The sequence below is a fragment of the Scardinius erythrophthalmus genome (assembly GCF_964197995.2).
Source record: "Scardinius erythrophthalmus genome assembly, chromosome: 2".
NCBI classification, from domain to species: Eukaryota; Metazoa; Chordata; class Actinopteri; order Cypriniformes; family Leuciscidae; genus Scardinius; species Scardinius erythrophthalmus.
Window position 1 is genome coordinate 1,477,829 of NC_138222.1, and position 26,938 is coordinate 1,504,766.

The window sequence follows — 26,938 nt, forward strand, 5'->3', positions numbered from 1 at the left end:
AAACATAAATCTCTTTTCTTTGACAGTTGGTTTAAAAATGGAATTATTTTTTGTATCACAACTTTACAATCAAAATGGTTAAATTTGTAATTATTCTGAGTTCTCATAAAGCGTGAATTCCTGTCACTGAAAAAACAATGAGTCAAATTTACTTAATTTTTCTATTTTTTAAGTAAATTTCACATATGGAATTAAGTAAACTACTTAACTAAGTTAAGTGAAAGTACCAAATAAAGTCAGTAATTTAACTTGGCTTGTATAATGTTGAGTAATATCAATTTAATTAAAGTTTCCTTTGGAATATTTCACTCAAACGATAAATATTGAATATAATCACACTTTTAAAGTATATGCTTTACTTAGAAACATCATGGAAATTAAACAATAGATATTGTGTGAGACAGCATATATTCATATCTGAAGTTATGCATGTGAACACAATACTTGGTAGATAACACACAATAACGGTGAGATTTGATGGATCGTTTTGGTGAGTGAATGTGTCATTCTGAGTAGAAAATAAACTCCAAATGTCACAAAATGGCAAGTTCCCTTTCGAACGGTCACTTCGTATTGCGTAGCTATACGCAGTGGGGAAACTCCTTTTCCTCGATTTACTGAAGCTTTTATGTAAAAAGCATTTGCAGCTGCACAATGGCGCCGGCGCCTCTGACGTGTAACCAATGAGCATCATCACACGTCAGAGCTCCCCAAGGGGGCGTGGCCTTAGCCTATAATAGCCCCCCGAATTCGCCATTATAGCAGATATCACTCCTTCAGCGACAACTTCATGTCTCTGACTGTTTTACTGAGCTTCGCCGTTGAACAAGCCCTTCAGCCTGAGCGAGCATCTATTCAGCGGACTACGCCCTTTCTGCCGTTTTCCCCTGACGCCGTCTCACCTGTGGCTATCCGGCGACGACGACGATACATATCCTTTTACTAGCAATTTAGTGTTTCTAATATGCCTGGTTCATCTTGTGCCACGTGCGGAGGTAAGCTGCACGAGGCCGATGGACACGCGAGCTGCATTTCGTGCCTGGGAGTTCTCCACGCAAAATGCACTCTCTGCCGGCGGATGTGTGCCACGTGCGGATGCATCTGCATGAGGCTTATTACATCATGCGCTCGCGGCTAGCTCTCCTGTTGGACGGCAAACCGCCTCTCGCGCTCCCCCCGTTTCTTCCCTCGTCGAGCCGATACGGAAGAAGCGCGTGGGTAGATGTTTCGAGCGGCTAGCTCTCTTTACGACACGAGAGAGCTACCCCGCCCGCTGTTTTCCACGTCACACAGAAGCGCGTTTTCTCTGAAAATGCTCTCTCATGCGCTTGCCCGCTTCCTTCTTTCATTGAGCAACGACGGAAGAAGCGCGCGGTCAGATGTCCACGCGGCTCTTTTTACGACACAAGAGAGCTACCACTCCCTTACATTCTGTTCATCACGCAGAACCTTCTCCGTTATTCAGACACAACAGCGCGGTTTTCATTCCTGGAATCAACCACGCTGAAACCGTTCTCTCTCACTGCAAGAACAAGCTGCCATTCTAAGTATTATAAGAGTTTTTCTCTGTCAATGCCCCTCTGTCAGTGGTGGATTCTGAGACTCTCGCGCCTCTCGGCTGGACTAAATCTTTTCACCAAAGCGAACAAATTCACGCCGGGCTCCCCCGCGTGACTCACCCTCTTTGGCAACGTCCGGGAAAGGGGTTGGTCGGGCTCATCTAAACCCAGCAGGAGTGCAATTGGACGAAGAATGGCCAGCTAGTCATGTTGAATCACGATTCTAACAAAGCTATAACTGCAGTCTAGGGGCCCGTTAAACCGTGCACTGCTGCAAACTATCGCTGTTCTCACAGCAGCTCAAACAGAGTGAGAAATAAATGTTCCCCCACAGCCCCCGCTCACAGGTAGCTGGGAACGTTCTCAAATCAGTCATTAGGCCCGTTACAAGCCGCACACTATCACTGCAGTCAGTGCGCCCGCTATGAAGCGTGCGCCGCCACAGATAGTCACTGCTCAAAATCCCATGACACTTCTCACAGCTCCCTGTCTAATTCAGGCGGCTGGAGATTTTATTATTGTCAACAGGCCCACTGCACTGCGCGCGCCTCTACAAACAAACACCTTTTCACGGCGACCCACGTAAAGCACAAAAAGAGTATGTTTCACAATCACAACACACGGGTTCACGGTCCCCCTTCGCTAGGCGGCCCCCTCCCAGTTGTTACACTGACTTTTCCCCAGACAAAAGTCTGTACAGTCAGTCCAACACTCAGTATGTGCACAAATCACAATGTAAGGGTATCAGGTCCCCCTGTGTTACATGGCCCATCCCAAACTGTGTATCAAACCCTGGCCACACGGGTGTGGGCCTGGCAAGGCCATCCCCGATGTGTCGAGTTGGGTCATAAACATTATGAAGCGAGGCTACTCGCTCCAATTCGCTCACAGACCCCCAAAGTTTCAGGCGGTTGTCGAGTCTTCAGTGAGAAGCAACGTGGGTCACGTGCTTCACGCCGAAGTACAGAATTTGTCAGCAAAAGGGGCGATAGAATTAATCCCCCCCACACAAACAAACTCTGGGTTCTACAGCCGTTATTTTCTAATTCCGAAAAAAGACGGCGGTCTCAGACCCATACTAGATTGAGACATTTGAACAAAGCTCTCATGAGACAGCTGTTCAAAATGTTGATTATCAAACACATCCTCGCGCAAATTCGCCCGGGGGACTAGTTTGTCACGATGGATCTGAAAGACGCATACTTTCATATTCAGATAAACCCTCATCACAGGCCATTCTTGAGATTCGCCTTCGAGGGTCAAGCTTATCAATACACAGTTCTGCCTTTCGGCCTGTCCCTAGCACCCCGTACATTCACGAAGTGCATGGATACAGCGCTTTCTCCCCTGAGACATCAGGGAGTGCGCGTGATGAACTATCTCGACGACTGGCTGGTGCTGGCACAGTCGAGAACCGAGCTAATAGCTCACAGAGATTTGATTCTCGGCCATTTGAAATGCCTGGGTCTCACAATCAATGTTACCAAGAGCGAACTGACCCCCAGCCAGAGCGTAGTCTTTCTTGGCACAGTTCTAGACTCTGTGGCGATGACAGTGCGGCTCATGAGAGTGCGCGCTCTCAGTGCAGACGCTAGCAGCCTCGTTCAGAGCGCGTTTTCAGAAACTTCTCAGTCTCATGGCAGCAGCATCGTCAGTACTCTGTATGGGATTACTGCGCATGCGCCCGCTGCAGCACTGGCTGAAACGCCGGGTGCCAACCCATGCATGGCAGTCCGGCAGCCTGCGCATCATGGTGAATCACGGTTGTTTAAGAGCCCTGGTTCCCTGGCGGGCTCAGGACTGGTACCTCAAGGGTGTGACCATGGGGGTAGTTTCCAGCAGGAAAGTGGTGTTTACAGACACATCCAACCTAGGTTTGGGTGCTCTGCACGAGGGCAAGCCTGTCTCTGGCCTCTGGTCGAGCACGGAGCAGAGCTTACATATCAACTGTCTGGAAATGAAAGCGGTTGGTTTGGCCCTGAAAGCATTCCTGTCAAACTTAAAAAGACACCATGTCCTGGTCCGCACGGACAACAACCTGTCAGGCAACCTGTATGCCATGGCGAGAGACCTCCTCATATGGGCACAGACCAATCTGAGCTGTCTGAGGGCAATGCATATCCTGGGCGTTCAGAATCTGGGCGCGGATATGCTCTCACGGGGCAACACTCCCCTAGGCGAGTGGGCCTTGAACTCACAGATGGTCCGTCTGATATGGAGTGTGTTCGGAGAGGCCAAAATAGACCTTTTTGCCTCGAGATCCAACACCCATTGCAAAATGTTCTTCTCGAAAAGCAGGGATGTGTTGACCCATCACTGGCCCAACCGTCCCCTTTACGTTTTCCCCCCTGTCTCGATGATTCCACAAGTCATCAAACGGATAAGGGAGAGCGGGTGCCCAGTCCTGCTGGTGGCCCCTCTCTGGAGATCCAGACCGTGGTTTCCGGAGCTGTTTCAGCTATCAGACACAGTCCCTTGGCCTGTTCCGATGAGGAAAGACCTCCTCTCTCAGGCCAAAGAGACGATATGGCACCCTCGACCCGACTTATGGGCCCTCCATGTATGGCCCCTAAACGGGTACCCAGGGACCTTCCTGGGAAGGTCCTAAATACTATCTCTGAAGCCAGGGCCCTGTCTACTCGGCCCCTATATGCTTTGAAATGGTCAGGTTTTTCCAGCTGGTGCTCGAAAAACTGTGTGAACCCAGAGTCATGTAAGGTAGAGTTCTCAACGGGTCGGGTCGGCCCGACAAACCCGACGGGACCCGCGGGCTCGGGCCGGGTTCGGGTCGAAAATATACGCAAATGACTCGGGTAGGGTCAGACCTCGGGCTTAATCTTTTCTGCTTAGTGAAAAACAAAACAAAACAAAAAAACATTTATTACTCATCGCTGCTGTTCACCGTAAAGAAAGTCTGGCTGCTGCGTGTAACATGCATCATGGAGAGGGGCGGGGGCAGACCTGACGCCGCTGCGTGCACGCCTTTAGCCTGGAGAAGAAGATGGAGTTGGTGAAAAGTAAACTTGCCGCCGGTGAATTCACCATCGCTACTACAGGAGTGGGAAAATCAGAGTTCTGGAAAGTTGTTTGTATTGTTTGTATTGTTAAAAGGCATGAACATTAAAGGTTGATTTGAATTCCCGTCTGCTGGTCATGATAATACGTGTATGAAAAAAAAATAATAATAATTATCGTCGGGCCTCGGGCCGAGTTCGGGCAGATAATTCATGATAATGTGTCGGGTTACATCGGGTCCGGGCTTTAAAAGCCACGGGCCAGGTCGGGTCGGGTTGTAATTTTCAGGCCCGTTGAGAACTCTAATGTGAGGTATCTGTGGTACTCTCCTTCCTGCAGGAGCTGTTGGACGCGGGCCGCTCCCCGTCCACGCTCAAAGTATATGTGGCAGCTATTGCAGAGCATCATGCTCTGGTGGCTGGCCAATCAATGGGAAGAAATGATTGGTGGTGCGGTTTTTGAAGGGTGCTAGGAGAATCAAGGGCCCGCCGTTTGAACCGCTCCAGTCGGTTGATCTTAAGGAGATCTTGTCCTATTGTGTGACATCTGTGTCCTATAGTGTGACAGGCCAAAGTGTCACACCAAAGGACATTTCCTGTGGCATTTCCTGTCACACCAAAGGACATTTGAGCTTTTGTGGCAGTTAATAACCATGCTAATACTAGCTGAACCTTTATTAGCAATTGGCATGATACATTTGCATAATATTACATAGTCCTGCTGTTAAAAATACAAATTTGAATAATAATAAAAAAAATTTTAGGGGTGTCACACTAAAGTACAAAAAAACTTAACAACTTCAGTGGTCTGAAAACATAGTTAAATATTTGAACAATTCTGAGAGAAATACTTGCCATGTGCACTGATCATGGGCTTCATGGGGGTCTTCAGTCACATGACCTTGAATGGGGTCTTTCAACTAAATTTAGTTGTCCATGATATTGCCCAACTTAATATCAGGTTATTGCATAACACCAAAGGACATTTTTTTCTGTGACAAACTTTATGAAATTCCTGCACTTTTATAAATGTATGTATAGGAAAAGTGATGGCCACTTATAGTGAAATAGACACTTGCACAATTATGCCAGGAGTGTTCATTAAGATGTTTAAACATTATTTTCTTTATTTATAAAAGTTAATATTTATAAAATTATGTTGTCTATCATCACACCATAGGACGATTTTGAGATTTGGCTCAAAGTTGTAAAAAAATAAAAAATAACTCAGGTATTAAAACAACAAATGCATGTAAAACAAGAAAATGTTTAACCATTTGTAGTATTCTAAATGATGAAAATGTGAAATAAATAATTTTTTTATCTTCTGTGACGATGAAAAAGCCACGTCACGTCAACTACCCATATATGTCTGGGTGTGTGCATGTGTGTATGTATGTGCGCATGTGTGTGCATGAATGTGTGTGTGTGTGTGTGTGTGTGTGTGTGTGTGTGTGTGTGTGTGTGTGTGTGTGTGTGTTTTTATGTGCGTGCGTGTGTGTGTATTTGTGTGTGTTTGTGTGTGTGTGTGTGATCTCGTCACGGTTACATGACACCGCTCAAACTCAATCAGCCAATCACTCGGAGAGCTCAGGTCACATGACACCGCTCAAACTCAATCAGCCAGTCACTCGCTGCGCTCAGGTCACATGACACCGCTCAAACTCAATCAGCCAATCACTTGCTTAAAAACATGATAAAAACAAATATTGTGAATTTAAGCGCATTTATGAGGTAATGATGATGTGAAAGTTTGAGAAAGACTAATTTAAACTAGAAAAAAAAAGTTTGTTGAGACAAACTTTAAGTTGGCCTGAGAAAGCCGGACCAGAAAGTTTGAAGAAGTTAAAAGTAGTTAGAAGTTTTAAGTAGTTTAAAGTTTAAAGTAGTTTAAATTTTGATTAATAATTTAGTTAGAAAGAAAGAATAGTTAGAAAGAAAGAAAAAAGATTAGTTAGAAAGAAAAAGAAAGAAAGATTAGTTAGAAAGAAAGAAATATTAGAAAGAAAGATTAGTTAGAAAGAAAGAAAAAAGATTAGTTAGGAAGAAAAAGAAAGGATAGTTAAAAAGAAAAATAGATTAGTTAGAATGAAAGAAAGAAAGACTGATTAGTTAGAAAGAAAGATAGATTAGTAAGAGAGAAAGAAAAATTTATTAGAAAGAAAGAAAGAAAGATTAGTTAGAAAAAAGAAAGAAAGAAAGAAAGATGGATTAGTTAGAAAGAAAGATGGATTAGTTAGTTAGGAAAAAGAAAGATGGATTCGTTAGAAAGAAAGAAAGATGGATTAGTTAGAAAGAAAGAAAGATTAATTAGTTAAAAGGAAAAGAAAGAAAGAAAGAAAGAAAGAAGGAAAGAAAGAAAGAAAGATGGATTAGTTAAAAAGAAAGAAAAATAGATTAGTTAGAATGAAAGAAAGAAAGACTGATTAGTTAGAAAGAAAGATAGATTAGTAAGAGAGAAAGAAAAAATGGTTAGAAAGAAAGAGAAAGAAAAAAGAAAAAGAAAGATTAGTTAGAAGAAAGAAAGAAAGAAAGAAAGAAAGAAAGATGGATTCGTTAGAAAGAAAGAAAGATGGATTAGTTAGAAAGAAAGAAAGATGGATTAGTTAGAAAAAAGATAAATTAGATAGGATAAATAGATAGATTAGTTAGAAAGATAGATTAGGTGTGTGAACAATGTAATATCCTAATGTAAGCGGATGATACAGTTATCTTTACAAATGGTAAAAATGCAGAAGAGGTTGCAAAAAAGTCCTTCCTGGCTCAATCAGAATTTTCTGACGTTAAATGTGTCAAAAACAGTCTGTATGTTCTTTTCTAAAGGACATAGGTCTGATACAAAGCAGGACATTTTTATTTCAGGAGATAGTTTACAGGTTGTTTCAGAATGTAAATATCTAGGGGTACATCTGGACTCCTGTCTTGGTTTTAAAACCCACATAAATAAAGTTTGCAAAAAGATAAAATTTAACTTGGTTAATTTTAGGTTTATTAGAAATTGTCTATCAAATGAAGCAGCAAAGATATATTTCCACTCTATGATTCTCTCTCATGTCACATATTGTTTGACAAGTTGGTCAAATACACATTTGATAGTCTTAAAACCATTAGAATCACCATACAAACAAGCACTTAAAATTTTAGATAAAAAACAATTCAGTTTTCATCATTGTCACATTTTAAACAAGCATAACTTATTTAACTGGCAATATCTAATCAAGTTTAAAAATGTTTGTTTAGTTCATAAGATTATGCATGGTTTGGCTCCTCCTCCTTTGGCTGATTTTTATTATTTTATTTTATTTTATTTATTAATTACAAGAGGTGCAATTAGAGCGGACAGAAATCACAATATATGATTTTTTAACTATTTATTTGTATGATACAGCTGCAAAAAAGTATTTGAACACCTGTCTATCAGCTAGAATTCTGACCCTCAAAGACCTGTTAGTCTGCCTTTAAAATGTCCACCTCCACTCCATTTATTATCCTAAATTAGATGCACCTGTTTGAGGTCGTTAGCTGCATAAAGACACCTGTCCACCCCATACAATCAATAAGAATCCAACTACTAACATGGCCAAGACCAAAGAGCTGTCCAAAGACACTAGAGACAAAATTGTACACCTCCACAAGGCTGGAAAGGGCTACGGGGAAATTGCCAAGCAGCTTGGTGAAAAAAGGTCCACTGTTGGAGCAATCATTAGAAAATGGAAGAAGCTAAACATGACTGTCAATCTCCCTCGGACTGGGGCTCCATGCAAGATCTCACCTCGTGGGGTCTCAATGATCCTAAGAAAGGTGAGAAATCAGCCCAGAACTACACAGGAGGAGCTGGTCAATGACCTGAAAAGAGCTGGGACCACCGTTTCCAAGGTTACTGTTGGTAATACACTAAGACGTCATGGTTTGAAATCATGCATGGCACAGAAGGTTCCCCTGCTTAAACCAGCACATGTCAAGGCCCGTCTTAAGTTTGCCAATGACCATTTGGATGATCCAGAGGAGTCATGGGAGAAAGTCATGTGGTCAGATGAGACCAAAATAGAACTTTTTGGTCATAATTCCACTAAACGTGTTTGAAAGAAGAAGAATGATGAGTACCATCCCAAGAACACCATCCCTACTGTGAAGCATGGGGGTGGTAGCATCATGCTTTGGGGGTGTTTTTCTGCACATGGGACAGGGCGACTGCACTGTATTAAGGAGAGGATGACCGGGGCCATGTAATGCGAGATTTTGGGGAACAACCTCCTTCCCTCAGTTAGAGCATTGAAGATGGGTCGAGGCTGGGTCTTCCAACATGACAATGACCCGAAGCACACAGCCAGGATAACCAAGGAGTGGCTCTGTAAGAAGCACATCAAGGTTCTGGCGTGGCCTAGCCAGTCTCCAGACCTAAACCCAATAGAGAATCTTTGGAGAGAGCTCAAACTCCGTGTTTCTCAGCGACAGCCCAGAAACCTGACTGATCTAGAGAAGATCTGTGTGGAGGAGTGGGCCAAAATCCCTCCTGCAGTGTGTGCAAACCTGGTGAAAAAATACAGGAAACGTTTGACCTCTGTAATTGCAAACAAAGGCTACTGTACCAAATATTAACATTGATTTTCTCAGGTGTTCAAATACTTATTTGCAGCTGTATCATACAAATAAATAGTTAAAAAAGCATACATTGTGATTTCTGGATTTTTTTTTTAGATTATGTCTCTCACAGTGGACATGCACCTACGATGACAATTTCAGACCCCTCCATGATTTCCAAGTGGGAGAACTTGCAAAATAGCAGGGTGTTCAAATACTTATTTTCCTCACTGTATATATGTATATATATATATATATATATATATATATATATATATATATATATATATATATATATATATATATATATATATATATATATATATATAAATATTTTTTTATTGTGTGTATATATGTATATTGTTTCTTTGTAGAATAGGTTTAATTGTATTTTAAAAACTAGCCTTCGGGCTAATTTGGGTACATTTACATATATGAATGTTAATTAATGTACACTGTCCCTTTTCTAAATAAATAAATAAAATTAGTTAGAAAGAAAGAAAGAAAGATTAGTTAGAATGAAAGAAAGAAAGATAGATTAGTTAGAAAGAAAGATGGATTAGTTAGAAAGAAAGATGGATTGGTTAGTTAGAAAGAATGAAAGATGGATTAGTTAGAAAGCAAGAAAGATGGATTAGTTAGAACGAAAGAAAGATGTATTAGTTAAAAAGAAAGAAAGATAGATAGATTAGTTAAAAGAAAGATAGATTAGATAGAAAGATAGATTAGTTAGAAAGAAAGAAAGAAAGAAAGAAAGAAAGATTAGTTAGAATGAAAGATATATTAGTTAGAAAGAAAGAAAGATGGGTTAGATAAAAAGATAGATTAGTTAGAAAGAAAGAAAGAAAGATATAATTTAGAATGAAAGAAAGAAAGATATATTAGTTAGAAAGAAAGAAAGATGGATTAGATAAAAAGATAGATTAGTTAGAAAGAAAGAAAGAAAGATATAAGTTAGAATGAAAGAAAGAAAGAAAGAAAGAAAGAAAGAAAGAAAGAAAGAAAGAAAGAAAGAAAGAAAGAAAGAAAGATGGATTAGTTAGAAAGAAAGATGGATTGGTTAGTTATAAAGAAAGAAAGATGTATTAGTTAGAAAGAACGAAAGATGGATTGGTTAGTTAGAAAGAAAGAAAGATGTATTAGTTAGAAAGAAAGAAAGATGGATTAGTTAGAAAGAAAAAAAATGGATTAGTTAAAAAGAAAGAAAGATAGATTAGTTATAAAGAAAGAAAGATAAGTTAGTTAGAAAGATAGGTATATTAGTTAGAAAGAAAGAAAGATAGATAAGTTAGTTAGAAAGATAGATAGATTAGTTATAAAGAAAGAGATAAGTTAGTTAGAAAGATAGATAGATTAGTTATAAAGAAAGATTGATAAGTTAGAAAGACAGATAGATTAGTAAGAAAGAAAGAGAGTTAAATTAGTTAGAAAGATAGATAGATTAGTTAGAAAGAAAGAAAGATAGATAAGTTAGTTAGAAAGATAGATAGATTAGTTAGAAAGAAAGATTGATAGGTTAGTTAGAAAGACAGATAGATTAGTAAGAAAGAAAGAGTTAAGTTAGTTAGAAAGATAGATTAGTTATAAAGAAATATAGATAAGTTAGTAAGAAAGATAGATAGATTAGTCTGAAAGAAAGAAAGATAGATTAGTAAGAAAGACAGATAGATATGTTAGTTAGAAAGATAGATAGATTAGTTAGAAAGAAAAAGAAAGATAGATAAGTTAGTTAGAAAGATATATAGATTAGGTAGAAAGAAAGAAAGAAAGAAAGAAAGAAAGAAAGAAAGAAAGAAAGAAAGAAAGAAAGAAAGAAAGAAAGAAAGAAAGAAAGAAAGATGAGTTAGTTATAAAGATATATAGATTAGTTATAAAGAAAGAAAGATAGCTAGTTAGAAAGAAATATAGATTAGTTAGAAAGATAGATAGTTTTGTCAGAAAGAAAGAAATATAGTATAATATAGTATAGAAGGAAAGATAGATTAGTTAACAAGAAAGAAAGATAGATTAGTTAGAAATAAAGAAAAAAGATAGATAGATTAGTTATAAAGAAAGAAAAATAAGTTAGTTAGAAAGATATATAGATTAGTTATAAAGAAAGAAAGATAGATAAGTTAGTTAGAAAGATAGATAGATTAGTTAGAAAGAAAGATAGAACTTCTTGTTGACATTCGAATTGTTGTCAAACAAAACAGAGGCTAGCTAGACCCTCCCTCCTCCTCATCCCGTCTCCTCCCTCCTCCCCTCCCTTCCCTTCCCTTCCGGCATAAAGGAAAATCAAAGTAGTCACTACAAATACTGATACTTCAAGCAATGTGTAATGTCGCCAAGTTAGATAAATGGTTTTATATATTGCAGTCAGAACAGAATGCAGAAAACCACCTGAGGTTATAACTATAGCTCCAGTACAAGGACGTGTAAGGACCTCAAATAATTATTTAATTTGTTTCTTGTCTTTGTTTATTGTAGATATTTTGCACTAATATAATGTAGAGGATAAATATTGAAAGTCTCAGAAATGATGTATACTGTTGGGGGCGCTGTGAGAAGAAAAGAGTAGTGGGTAAAAAGGAAAAGAAGAAGCACAGTTAACACATGTTGTTGTTCATGTTAAAACTTTCAGCCCCATAATCTGTCACAGAAAACAAAAGAGAAAAACAACCGGGGCAAATAAATCTACAGAAAAGAAAAGCTGTCGTTGTTATTGTCCAAGGGGGCAACATAAAATTGGTGTTTCTGCTCGGTTTGTGACGGATTTCGGGAGGAAGAGAGCAGCAAGTGCGGAGCGGCCAGCGAGTGATGAAACGAGCCGCGAGCCGCGAGTGCAGTGCGAGCTGAGAACGAGCCGCGAATCACGGAGAGAGTGGGCTTTGAAACGGCGGAAAAACAACTGCAAACGTGAGTTAATCTGTTCATTGAGTGGCCATAATGTTGCCTGTGTGGGAAGCTACGATGGATGAAATAGAGGGTAAATTACTCGAGTTATCTGCTTCGCAACTGAGAGATTTGTGTGAAATGTTAATGCTAAATGTGAGGGAGGATGAGACACACACGCCTCGCGCGCTGAGAAGACGTATTCTGCAGTATTTAGAGGGAGATGATGTTGTTTCACTTGAAGATGAAGGACTATCTATGTTATTAGATACAAAGGGAAAAATTGACAGTTTGATAAATGTTGACGAAGAGAAAAGCGAGAGATCATCCAGTGCAGAAGATGAAGAAACCAACGAGGGGCAGCGAAAAGTTGACCTGGAGCACCACTCTGTGGGCGTTAGTGGAATTGCATCAGAAAAGCCTGTGATAATCACTTCAACAGAATCAGTACGTGCCAGAACAGACCGAAAAATGCCAAATTCATCAGTTTCAGGAGAAAACGTCACACTAGTGCATCCAGTGTACAAAAAAGAACTCAAAATAATTGGACAAATTGGTGAACCTGGCCAGAGAGACAAATTAAACTTTACCAGCCTGGACAGACAGATTCACAGGGCATGCAAAAGGGGTTATGATGAGGGAGAAATTGTCGAGGCAGTCATTCAAGCCATCATCCCAGGTGTCAATTTGAGAAGTTATCTGGAGAGTAGAACAGACTTAACATTGCCTGTCCTTAAACAAATTCTCAGAGCACATTTTATAGAAAAGGATCCAACTGAATTGTATCACTCGCTCACACGTGCAGTTCAAGAACCCAAAGAAACGCCTATCCAGTTCTTAGTTCGAGCCATGGATCTCAGACAGAGGGTTTTGTCAGCATCTGAAAATGTAAAGACAGGATTAAGATATAATTATGAACTAATCCAGAATCAGTTTTTGCAGACAGTTATGACTGGCCTTCATGATGACAGCATACGCACAGATCTAAAACCCTACCTGGAAAACCCATGCGTAGAAGATGAAGTGCTTTTGGAGAAAATGAACATGTCATATAGTCTGGAGCTTGAACGAAAATCAAAGTTCTCAACCACTCGACCAAAAATAGCCAAGGTGGCCACAGTTATGGAGGAGGAACAGGCACCTGCTGAACAAGATAAAGGTGTCATTATAAAAAAAGAGAAAGCTCCAAAGCCTAACAACCTGATGGAAAAGCTTGATGCACGAGACAAAGTGATTTGTGAAGCAATCCAGAGCCTTACGTCTCAAGTAGCGAGCCTTGCTCAAACATCACGGCCTCAGACAATCAGAAACAGTAACCAGAGATTCACTCGAAATCAATTTCCACCTGTTCGAGCAAGCACCAGGCGCTGTACCCAATGTGAGCAGTCCAACCCAGAGGGAAGATGTGAACACTGCTACAAGTGTGGCAGCAGTGAGCACTGGGCAGCGGGTTGTCGGAAACGAACTGTAACCAAAGTCACGTCAAGCAAGATTGAGATTACATCAGACATCATTGAAAGCTTACCAAGAGCTTGCTTATCTGAAGCACCATGGTCGAATAAACAGGAGAAAACAGCCAGTCTGGTGGGACGCAGATGCTTGGTGCAATGTTCTCTTGGAGGTGTTAATACATCAGTGCTCTGGGACACGGGGTCACAGGTTTCAATTGTGGGCTCGGAGTGGAAGAAGAGACATCTCCCTGACACAGAGGTGAGACCAGTGGGAGAGCTACTTGAGGAGGGAGAACTCAACCTGACAGCGGCGAATGGGACGAGCATACCATATGAAGGCTGGATGGAAGTGGAGTTTTGTCTGTCTGGAAACACTGAGACTGAAGGAGGGGGCACACACCTGCTGGCACCAATTCTCATTGCATCCAGTGAATTGGAGAAACCCATAATCGGCTTTAATGTGATTGAGGAATTGGTCCAAGCTAACGCAGCCCAGCAGATTCCTTTGAGTTTTCTTGTGAACACACTGAGTTCATCTCTGGAAGTTAGCCCTAGGAAAGCAAAAGCCGTTCTGTCACTGCTGAAGAAACGCAAAAACAGCAGCAGCGGTCATATTGCAAGACTTGGACGAAAATCCATAATTCTTCCAAGGTGCGCGAGAGTGAACGTCAGCTGTGGCAAACTGAATAAGACGGTTACCCTTGGAACACACGTGATGCTGGAGCCCAATTCAGAAGTACCCTGGCCGGCAGGTATAAAGGTAAACAAACAGCTTATTCAGATGCCTCAAAATGATACTGACAACATTACAGTGATGGTGGAAAATACCACGGAAGAAGAGGTGACACTTACAGCACGGACTGTCCTGGGGTGGCTGCATACAGTGGATGCCATTCATCAGCTGGAAGTGAAACCACCGCCTCCGTCTGAATCCCAATTTCAGGTATCACAATGTGACAATGACTCAACTCCAGAGACTCCGCTCAGGGTTCAGGAGAGTGAAGGATGGGACCCTCCAGTGGACCTCAGTCACTTACCTGGGGAACAACAGGAGCGTGTGAGACAGCTGTTGAGAGAGAATAGTGGAGTATTTGCTAAGGATGACTGGGATACTGGATGCATTCAGGATCTTACAATGAACATTCGTTTGAAAGACAACATCCCTGTCCAAAAGACGTATAATGCAATACCACGACCCCTGTATCAAGAGGTAAAGACCCACATACAGAACTTGCTGAGTCAGGGGTGGATCCAAAAGTCGACATCCTCCTATTCCTCGCCGGTTGTGTGTGTGAGAAAGAAGGATGGGAGCTTGCGTCTATGTGTGGACTACCGGCTGCTCAACGAGAAGACATACGCTGACAGGCATCCCATCCCACGAATTCAAGAGATCCTAGAAAATCTAGGGGGGAACTCCTGGTTCACTGTGCTGGACCAGGGTAAAGCCTATCATCAGGGCTTCATGAGTAAAGACAGTAGGGCATACACAGCATTTATAACACCCTGGGGACTCTATGAGTGGGTACGGATACCGTTCGGCCTCACGAATGCACCCGCCGCCTTTCAGAGGTACATGGAAGAGTGTCTAGGAGAGTTAAGGGATGATATCTGTGTTCCCTATCTTGATGACGTGTTAGTCTTCAGCAAGGACTTCAACCAGCACCTGGAGGACTTGAAGAAAGTGCTACAGCGACAGGAGCAGTGTGGTATCAAGCTAAGGCCAAGGAAATGTGACTTTTTTAAGCGGGAAGTCTGCTATGTGGGCCGTATCATCTCTGAACATGGGTACAGCATGAACCCCAAAGAAAAAGAGGCTGTGCAAGCACTAAAGTGGGAAACACCTAGCACTGTTCGTGAGGTGAGGAAGCTCATGGGTTTCCTTGGTTACTACAGATCATACATTGCTGACTTTGCCAGAATAGCCAAGCCTTTATATGAACTGTTGACAAAGCCCAGCATGTGCAAGACGAAAGGCTCTGGAAAAAGAGGGAACTCATCCTCGCAAGCACCTCCATCACAGCCAGTAGAATGGACAGGGCGACATCAGGAAGCACTGGAGAAGCTGATCGCGGAGTTGTCAAACCCACCCATAATGGCATACCCAGACTTTGAAAAGCCATTTGTCCTTCATGTTGATGCGTCAGAAGAAGGGCTAGGAGCCGTACTGTACCAACGACAGGGAGGCAAACTCCGAGTAGTTGGTTATGGGTCTCGGACTCTGACCCCTGCCGAAAGGAACTACAAGCTGCATTCTGGGAAGTTGGAGTTCCTCGGACTCAAATGGGCGATCACAGAGCGTTTCCGGGATTTCCTGTTTCATGTGCCACATTTCACTGTCTACAGTGATAATAACCCGTTGACATATGTCATGAAAACGGCAAAGCTCAATGCAGCAGGGCAACGGTGGGTTTCTGAGCTGGCAGACTACCGTTTCACTTTGAAATATAGACCAGGAACGGCAAATCGAGATGCAGACTTCTTATCACGGAGATCAGTGCCCATTGAAGTCACAGTCAGAGAGTGTACTCAGGAATGTGAGCCAGAAGTGCTGGGATCAATTGGGGAAGTTCTAAAAGCACAACGACGTGAGGAGGTGGACTGGATATCTGCAATTACTTGCAACATAGATGTCTTACCAGAGGAGCTGAAGGGTGGATCAGAGACCTGTCAACGGCTAACACCGCAGGATATCAGGAGTGCCCAGCTGAGTGATCCAGTCATCAGCCGAGTACTTGATCTGAAACAGAAACAAATCAATCTTAAACACAAAGAAAAATTGAGGGAACCGGAAGCCGTGCGACGACTCTTACGAGAATGGCATCACCTGCAGATTAATGAGGAAGGTATCCTGCAAAGAAAAATAATGACCAGAACTCAGTTAGTTATCCCAGAAAACTTGAAAAGTATGATATACAAGTACTTACATGAAGACATGGCCCACCTAGGTGCCGATCGCATGGTGGCAGCAGCTCGTGCACGTTTCTTCTGGCCGAAAATGAGAGAAGAGATGGAGCATTATGTCACGAGAGTGTGTCGATGCCTAAGACAAAAGAAACCAAACCGGATCACCAGAACTCCAATCCAGAGCATTGAGACAACAGCTCCATTTGAGATGATCTCGATTGATTACCTGCACCTGGAGAAAAGCAGAGGGGGCGCAGAGTATATCCTCGTGGTCATTGACCATTTTTCAAAGTTTGCTCAGGCTTACGCCACCAGAAACAAGTCTGGAAAGACAGCAGCCCGGAAAATCTTTGAAGATTTCATCATGCGCTTTGGTTATCCTGGAAAGATCCACCATGACCAGGGGAGGGAGTTCGAGAACAGCCTGTTCCAAAAGCTACAGAGTTACTGTGGGATTAGGCATTCACGTACAACTCCCTACCACCCCCAAGCTAACCCGGCAGAGAGGTTTAATAGGACATTGTTGGGGATGTTGAGGACCCTAGAGGAAACAGAGAAGTTGAATTGGGCAGAACACCTGAACAAAGTTGTCCACGCCTATAATTCCACTGTGCACGAGTCAACCGGATTTTCTCCATTCTTTCTCCTTTTTGGTCGAGAGCCAGTTCTTCCAATTGATCTGGTGCTCCCCACAAAGCAAGTAAAGAACACTCAGTCTCACACCGACTACGCTGAAAAGTGGAAAAGGTCTATGCAAGAAGCATACGAGATTGCGAAAAAGAACATGAAGAAGGCTGCTGCAAGGGGGCAAAGAAATTACAATCGGAAGGCATGGAGTTCTGTCCTGGAGCCAGGGGATCATGTGTTGGTGAGGAACCTGTCAGAAAGAGGTGGCCCAGGAAAACTGCGAGCGTTCTGGGAAAAGCAAACGTATGTGGTGAAAGAAAGGAGAGGAGATGGCCCGGTGTATGTAGTCGGACCGTTGGATGTGACTGGAAGGGAAAGAGTGCTGCACCGGAACCTTCTATTGCCTTGTCCTTACCTGGTTGATGAGCAGAGGACACCTGATGTTCGTCTGGAAAGAAAAGGATGTCAGAGGAACAGGTCAAAACAGGGAGCACAACCACGACGAAATACTCACCATGAAAGCACCGACAGTTCCAGCGATGAGGAGGTTGACTTGTGGGTTCCAATGCAGAGAGCAGGAACATATCTGGATCCATGTGCAGCAGAATTTCACCCTGGAAGAGAGGAGAGAAACAGGAAACCTGAAAAGGAAACTGACATTGAAGAAATCGTTGACAAATCTGTAAACATACCTGACTCAGATAAGTCAGATGAAGAAGTGCTGGGAGATCTTCAAGGGGAGCAGGAGCTGGAGGAAAGATTCGTTGGAGAAGCCGAGCATGAAGATAGTGATTTGGCATCGGAACCTATCAGGAGAACTTCTGCCAGAACCAGGCAACCTAGGAATCTGTACACGTATGACACCCTGGGTGAGCCCACGCTTCGACCAGTGAACTGGAGTGTTTGTGGTGGAAATACTGACGTGAGAACCTGCTGTGTACAACCCCAGCTGAGCATCGATCACCTGAATCTGTATCCTTCATTCTAAGTAACATTAGTGAGAGTTGAAAAAGTAATGTTCAAAGTAATAATTTTGTTAAGTGAGTTATAAACAGTTAAGGGTTTTGTAAGTTTACAGTCGTAATAATGCTCTAAAGCAGAGTTATAGTTTGGTCAGCTAAAGGTATATTTGATAGGCCGGATGAAACACTAAGAGATTAATGCATTACTTAAGTGACATTTGAAATGTGTTAATACATTGTGGAGGTGTAGGTGGTTGTGTCCACTTGTCATTGCAGGATGTTCTGGGGGGCCCACCAGCGAGCCTAAAGACAAGACACCTCTCAACATGCAACAAATCTAAAAGTTTAGATAATTGTTATTATGTCACAGTTGTATGGAAGTAAACTATATTGTTAAGCTGTGAGAAAGCATGTACATTACACTGTAATTGGAACTTACATTTTCAGTATATACCCAGAGATAGTAAATTAAAAATGTTTTGTAACATTTTATTTTTTTTAGTGGGGGAGGGTGTAAGGACCTCAAATAATTATTTAATTTGTTTCTTGTCTTTGTTTATTGTAGATATTTTGCACTAATATAATGTAGAGGATAAATATTGAAAGTCTCAGAAATGATGTATACTGTTGGGGGCGCTGTGAGAAGAAAAGAGTAGTGGGTAAAAAGGAAAAGAAGAAGCACAGTTAACACATGTTGTTGTTCATGTTAAAACTTTCAGCCCCATAATCTGTCACAGAAAACAAAAGAGAAAAACAACCGGGGCAAATAAATCTACAGAAAAGAAAAGCTGTCGTTGTTATTGTCCAAGGGGGCAACAGACGCAATAATAGCAAGATAACGTTAGCTTCGCGTTTCCCAGTGAGCATAAACAACGGAGGCATCGTAAACAAATTTAGTCAAAGTTGTCAACAGCTTACAAATGAACATTCAAATTCATAACAAACACTGGATGAAAACAATCATTCATACAAATTGTCGCCCTATTGTGAATTTGCTTGTTCATTTACAATAGAGATTGATCGCTGCTAGAAACATATATGTTGTATTCACCAGAGTTAACTCTGACTGCATAGTTCTAGCTAATTACATCCTTGTGTTGGTTTGGCGAACATGAACGTCAGTTCAGAAATAAAAATGGATTTACCTGTTCTGCAAAAACAGAGCAACTGAATGTCGGATTGGAAGCCCTTCTGCCGCCGGCGTTCTCGCCACCTTTTAAAGGTTTGTCCGATGTAAATTCGGTATTTCGCGCGTTTCTTATCCTTGTCCCTCTTCTTTGCAATTTGTTCATCGGAACGTCGTCTCTTTGGTCGTGTGTCGGCCATAATTCACACTTCCCTCTTCATGCTTCTCTCTCCTCCACACCCACTTCATATGTACGCGCACTAACCCCCCAAACCCCTCCCTCAAATACTTCTTGCCAGTGATTGGCTGGAACACTGTTTGTTGTGTTTCGTGGTGCCGGTGAGCCCAGTTTGTTTTTGTTGCCGTTTGTGGAGCCTGTGGTGTCTACAGAGACCGCGTTTTTTTACAGTGTGTTCAGGGGACAGGCAGCTGTCGGATAGTGAGGAGATGTTTGCTGTAGGTGACAAAAAATGTTTTGTCCTAAAAAACGCGTGGCATCGCTTAGAGCACCTTTAATGTTATTAGGCTGCTGTCACTTTAAGAGTGAATGCACTGATCTAATATACTGATACACATGTGATTTCTTTCTCTCCTCTTTATATTCACTGATGAGATAACCCACAGTGTTTACAGGAATACTCACTAAGATGGGCATTTTGACACATAAGTGTGTGTATTTAACCGATTAAGCCACATAATATGTACGTTTACTCTTTCTCAGGTCGAAAGACTGCTTCGGCATGTCGCAGTGTTCCTAAAACCTGTGCTTTGCTGGAACGTTACCCAGAAGCCACTGGTTGCAAAAGAGGACAGGTAAATCTGCAGAAATCAATTACTCTTCTTTTTTACAGTGCTCGTTTCTCACAAAGACAAACTGTTGCCTACTAATATAAATCCAGGAAATGTTTTCTTCCTCTTTTAGATCAAGTTTTCAGTGATGCGACCTGGAACTCATGTGTGGCCACACACTGGACCCACAAACTGTCGTCTGCGAATGCATCTCGGCCTCATCATTCCTCCTTCGGGCTGCAGGATCCGCTGTACAAACCAGACCAGGTCAGCTTTACACACTCATTAACACTGTACAAACCAGACCAGGTCAGCTTTACACACTCATTAACACTGGACAAACCAGACCAGGTCAGCTTTACACACTCATTAACACTGGACAAACCAGACCAGGTCAGCTTTACACACTCATTAACACTGTACAAACCAGACCAGGTCAGCTTTACACACTCATTAACACTGTAAAAACCAGACCAGGTCAGCTTTACACACTCATTAACACTGTAAAAACCAGACCAGGTCAGCTTTACACACTCATTAACACTGTAAAAACCAGACCAGGTCAGCTTTACACACTCATTAACACTGTACAAACCAGACCAGGTCAGCTTTACACACTCATTAACACTGTACAAACCAGACCAGGTCAGCTTTACACACTCATTAACACTGTACAAACCAGACCAGGTCAGCTTTACACACTCATTAACACTGGACAAACCAGACCAGGTCAGCTTTACACACTCATTAACACTGTACAAACCAGACCAGGTCAGCTTTACACACTCATTAACACTGTACAAACCAGACCAGGTCAGCTTTACACACTCATTAACACTGTACAAACCAGACCAGGTCAGCTTTACACACTCATTAACACTGTAAAAACCAGACCAGGTCAGCTTTACACACTCATTAACACTGTAAAAACCAGACCAGGTCAGCTTTACACACTCATTAACACTGTACAAACCAGACCAGGTCAGCTTTACACACTCATTAACACTGTACAAACCAGACCAGGTCAGCTTTACACACTCATTAACACTGTACAAACCAGACCAGGTCAGCTTTACACACTCATTAACACTGTACAAACCAGACCAGGTCAGCTTTACACACTCATTAACACTGTACAAACCAGACCAGGTCGCTTTACACACTCATTAACACTGTACAAACCAGACCAGGTCGCTTTACACACTTATTAAAACTTTACAAACCGGACCAGGTCAGCTTTACACACTCATTAACACTGGACAAACCAGACCAGGTCAGCTTTACACACTCATTAACACTGGACAAACCAGACCAGGTCAGCTTTACACACTCATTAACACTGTACAAACCAGACCAGGTCAGCTTTACACACTCATTAACACTTTACAATCCAGACCAGGTCAGCTTTACACACTCATTAACACTGTACAAACCAGACCAGGTCAGCTTTACACACTCATTAACACTGTACAAACCAGACCAGGTCGCTTTACACACTTATTAACACTTTACAAACCGGACCAGGTCAGCTTTACACACTCATTAACACTGTACAAACCAGACCAGGTCAGCTTTACACACTCATTAACACTTTACAATCCAGACCAGGTCAGCTTTACACACTTATTAACACTTTACAAACCGGACCAGGTCAGCTTTACACACTCATTAACACTGTACAAACCAGACCAGGTCGCTTTACACACTTATTAACACTTTACAAACCAGACCAGGTCAGCTTTACACACTCATTAACACTGTACAAACCAGACCAGGTCAGCTTTACACACTCATTAATACCGTACAAACCAGACCAGGTCAGCTTTACACACTCATTAACACTGTACAAACCAGACCAGGTCAGCTTTACACACTCATTAACACTGTACAAACCAGACCAGGTCAGCTTTACACACTCATTAACACTTTACAATCCAGACCAGGTCAGCTTTACACACTCATTAACACTGTACAAACCAGACCAGGTCAGCTTTACACACTCATTAACACTGTACAAACCAGACCAGGTCGCTTTACACACTTATCAACACTTTACAAACCGGACCAGGTCAGCTTTACACACTCATTAACACTGGACAAACCAGACCGGGTCAGATTTACACACTCATTAACACTGTACAAACCAGACCAGGTCAGCTTTACACACTCATTAACACTTTACAAACCAGACCAGGTCGCTTTACACACTCATTAACACTTTACAAACCGGACCAGGTCAGCTTTACACACTCATTAACACTGGACAAACCAGACCAGGTCAGCTTTACACACTCATTAAAACTGGACAAACCAGACCAGGTCAGCTTTACACACTCATTAACACTTTACAAACTAGACCAGGTCAGCTTTACACACTCATTAACACTGTACAAACAAGACCAGGTCAGCTTTACACACTCATTAACACTATACAAACCAGACCAGGTCGCTTTACACACTCATTAACACTTTACAAACCGGACCAGGTCAGCTTTACACACTCATTAACACTGTAAAAACCAGACCAGGTCGCTTTACACACTCATTAACACTGTACAAACCAGACCAGGTCGCTTTACACACTCATTAACACTGTACAAACCAGACCAGGTCAGCTTTACACACTCATTAACACTATACAAACCAGACCAGGTCGCTTTACACACTCATTAACACTTTACAAACTGGACCAGGTCAGCTTTACACACTCATTAACACTGGACAAACCAGACCAGGTCAGCTTTACACACTCATTAACACTGGACAAACCAGACCAGGTCAGCTTTACACACTCATTAACTCTGGACAAACCAGACCAGGTCAGCTTTACACACTCATTGACACTGGACAAACCAGACCAGGTCAGCTTTACACACTCATTAACACTTTACAAACCAGACCAGGTCAGCCTTACACACTCATTAACACTTTACAAACCAGACCAGGGGTCTCATTTATAAAACTGTGCGTAGGAACCTTACTAAAAGTGTACGTGCGCCCGAAAGCCAAAAATGGCGTACGCAAAAAAATATTGAGACTTATAAAAACGTTCGTACGCCAGAACCTGCACAGAATTCACTTAGTAAATCCCAGTCAGCGGAAGATTGTGCGCACATGCGTCTCCTCCCCGAAATAACCATATATGGAGCTTACAACGCCTAGTTTTACTATGCAGATCCTCATCTGCATATCATTTGCATATGATTATTCATCCACGTGATAACGTTTAACGGTAGCCTACAAGATACATTACATTAATAAAAATCATGTAGTTGCCTATCCTTGCCTTGTTTTTGAATACATAAATCAAATAGTGTATAAAATACATTTCAGAGAAAGTTTTTCTCACTCTTTCCCACTGGCCGAATTGTATTTTTAATTGAAGCAGATAGGCCTTGGGCATTATTTGCACGAAACTATTTTCTCAGACAATCTGATATTATCATGATAAGCAATTATCTCTGTGGTTAAAACATTCAAGCACGCCACAGGAAAAGTGTTCAAAAACAATCGCATCCACAACAAATATTTCTATTGATTGAATTTGAATATAAAAATGTTGTAACTTCTCAGTAATGAATTCATGTTTAAGTGTTTAACTCCATTAATTTGAATGGCATATTTAATCTAAATGTTTATATCAGAAGTAAAACAGTTTAAATCATTATTTTATTTATTTAAACTGGTATTTGCGTCAGTTTCACTAAACAGCCCAACGCGCTAGCTGGCGCGGACATTTAAGATGGGATGGATATTTGCTTCAAGTGATAGGCTTGGTGAGTGAAATTATATTTGTATTATCTTTCTGTATATGTTTAATTTTCTTTAGATTTTCTGTCTAAAAGTGATCAAAAAGACACTTAACTCCAGCTCACCATCGGTGTCGCCAAACTGCTCCATCTCCAAAACGTTCGTACGCATGGGTCAGAGTTTGCGTGCAGGTGCGCAAATTTTACTGTCAAGTTTGTTTTTATAAATCTCAACTTATGCGTCGGAAGTGGCGTACGCCTCTTTCAGGGCCTGTTTTGTGCGTACGCAACAGTTATAAATGAGGCCCCAGGTCAGCTTTACACACTCATTAACACTGTACAATCCAGACCAGGTCAGCTTTACACACTCATTAACACTGTACAAACCAGACCAGGTCGCTTTACACACTTTTTAACACTTTACAAACCAGACCAGGTCAGCTTTACACACTCATTAACTGTACAAAGCAGACCAGGTCAGCTTTACACACTCATTAACACTGTACAAACCAGACCAGGTCGCTTTACACACTCATTAACACTGGACAAACCAGATCAGGTCAGCTTTACACACTCATTAACACTGTACACACCAGACCAGGTCAGCTTTACACACTCATTAACACTGTACAAACCAGACCAGGTCAGCTTTACACACTCATTAACACTTTACAAACCAGACCAGGTCAGCTTTACACACTCATTAACACTGTACAAACCAGACCAGGTCGCTTTACACACTCATTAACACTGCACACACCAGACCAGGTCAGCTTTACACACTCATTAACACTGTACACACCAGACCAGATCAGCTTTACACACTCATTAACACTGTACAAACCAGACCAGGTCAGCTTTACACACTCATTAACACTGGACAAACCGGACCAGGTCAGCTTTACACACTCATTAACACTGTACAAACCAGACCAGGTCAGCTTTACACACTCATTAACACTGTACAAACCAGACCAGGTCAGCTTTACACACTCATTAACACTTTACAGACCAGACCAGGTCAGCTTTACACACTCATTAACACTGTACAAACCAGACCAGGTCGCTTTACACACTTTTTAACACTTTACAAACCAGACCAGGTCAGCTTTACACACTCATTAACACCGGACAAACCAGATCAGGTCAGCTTTACACACTCATTAACACTGGACAAACCAGACCAGGTCAGCTTTACACACTCATTAACACTGTACAAACCAGACCAGGTCAGCTTTACACACTCATTAACACTTTACAGACCAGACCAGGTCAGCTTTACACACTCATTAACACTTTACAAACCAGACCAGGTCAGCTTTACACACTCATTAACACCGGACAAACCAGATCAGGTCAGCTTTACACACTCATAAACACTGGACAAACCAGACCAGGTCAGCTTTACACACTCATTAACACTGTACAAACCAGACCAGGTCAGCTTTACACACTCATTAACACTTTACAGACCAGACCAGGTCAGCTTTACACACTCATTAACACTGTACAAACCAGACCAGGTCGCTTTACACACTAATTAACACTTTACAAACCAGACCAGGTCAGCTTTACACACTCATTAACACTGTACAGACCAGATCAGGTCAGCTTTACACACTCATTAACACTGGACAAACCAGACCAGGTCAGCTTTACACACTCATTAACACTGGACAAACCAGACCAGGTCAGCTTTACACACTCATTAACACTGGACAAACCAGACCAGGTCAGCTTTACACACTCATTAACACTGCATTCATGAGTTTTTAAATGTTTCAGTTTGTGTTGGGAGAATCGAAATGTTTCAGAGCTTTGAATCAGTTGATTCGCTACATGATTCACTGTTTGGAAGCGCTGGCATCCCCTGCTGGTCAAACAGTGTAAATGCAGCGAAAACTCAGCCAAAAGATCATGTTTTGCTGCATTTACACTGTTCTGACCAGCAGGGGTCGCCAGTGAGTGGGGCTTCCATCAGTGAATCATTTAGCGAATCTACTGATTCAAAGCTCTGAAACGCTTCGTTTCTCCCTACACTAGGTTCACGGAGATCATCGCCCCCCCTAGCATCGAAACATTTAAATTTTGAAGTGTTTAGAAACTGAAAAATCACGTGACTTTGGCAGTTCGAGGCAAAGGTTTCGAAGCTTCACAAAGCCTTTTTTCAGGGCCTACTATTGACAGGCTAAATTAACACTTACCAAGCAGCAAATGTGAATAAAAATTGGCAAGTGGATGCAACTTGGATAGTTTTTTTTAGGAATTAATGTGTAGGATGACTCAATGTATTCAGTGACTGTTGATCGTGTTTCAGGGAGTGGGAAGAAGGAAAAGTATTAATATTTGACGACTCGTTCGAGCATGAAGTCTGGCAGGAGGCAGAAACTTTCAGACTCATCTTCATCGTGGATGTTTGGCACCCCGAGCTCAGCCAATCACAGAGGCAGACTCTCTCACAGCCAGGATAACAGCCAATCACAGACCTCGAAGAGCAGGTCAACAGCCAATCAGAGCGCTCTCTGCAGTTTTCATAAACCACAGACTTCCAAGGCAGTGTGAATGTATAAGTTCTATGAATCAAATTGTTTTGAGTTGTGCGTAACATGAGAACATAATCACCTAATATCCAAGATCTTAATTTTGTAAAGCAAATATGATTTGAAATCATGTTTCAGAAGGATGTGTTTTTTAGGGCTCAACAGTAATATTAAAGACAGATTTATAGATCATGTGAGATTTGGCCAGGGAGGTGCTGTCGCAAGGAGTATGAGTTCTGAGAACCAGGTGTGGTTGGGCCAGTATGGGGCAACCAATATGACCTGCTCCTCGTCCTCCCTGATCTTGCGCAGGGTCCGCGCAAGAAGGCTCACTGGGGGAAACGCATACTTGCGGAGGCCCCGCGGCCAGCTGTGCGCCAGTGCATCCGTGCCGAGCGTGCCCTCGGTCAGGGAATAAAACAGGTCGCAATGGAACGAGTCGTGGGAGGCAAACAGGTCTACCTGTGCGTCGACGAACTGATCCCAAATCAGCTGGACCGTCTGGGGATGGAGTCGCCATTCTCCAGCGAGAGGCCGAACTCGAGACAGCTCGTCGGCCGCCTGGTTCAGGTGTCCCGGGATATAAATGGCTCGAAGCGACCTCAGATGCTTCTGACTCCATATGAGGAGGTGGCTGGCGAGTTGTGACATACGGCGGGAGCGCAGACCACCTTGATGGTTGATGTACGCTACTGTCGCGGTATTGTCTGATCGGACTAATACGTGCTGACCCCTGAGCAGCGCATGGAAGCGGTGCAGGGC